Consider the following 305-nt stretch of genomic DNA (forward strand, 5'->3'; position numbering starts at 1 on the left):
ATGTCACTGCTGTCCCCTGGCTGTCCCCAAAACTTTGGACACCTCATCACAGGGGGCTCAAACCCCCCCGGGTGCCCCCACCCCGTGCCAGGGACGGCACCTGGACACTCCATTCCTGGGATTATCCCTTCCCATCCCCTTCCCAGCCCACATCCCCCTTTCTCCGTCTCCATCTCCCCCTCACCTCACCTTCCTCCTCACCTGAACCCCCTGTACCTGAATTCCCCCCACACCTGAACTTCCCCCTCTGAATTCTCCCCCTCTGGCCCCGTACCTGAACTCACCCCCCAAACTTCCTCACCTGA

The 305-nt window shown here is 61.3% G+C and overlaps 1 protein-coding gene across 1 annotated transcript in view; it reads right to left on the reverse strand.

Annotated features, from left to right (window-relative positions):
• Positions 1–305, reverse strand: part of KRT18 (keratin 18) — a 5,834-nt gene that overhangs the window by 430 nt on the left and 5,099 nt on the right. The gene's annotated exons all lie outside the window — the stretch shown is intronic.

Source organism: Corvus brachyrhynchos, unplaced genomic scaffold (assembly GCF_000691975.1).
Source record: "Corvus brachyrhynchos isolate BGI_N302 unplaced genomic scaffold, ASM69197v1 scaffold875, whole genome shotgun sequence".
NCBI lineage: Eukaryota > Metazoa > Chordata > Aves > Passeriformes > Corvidae > Corvus > Corvus brachyrhynchos.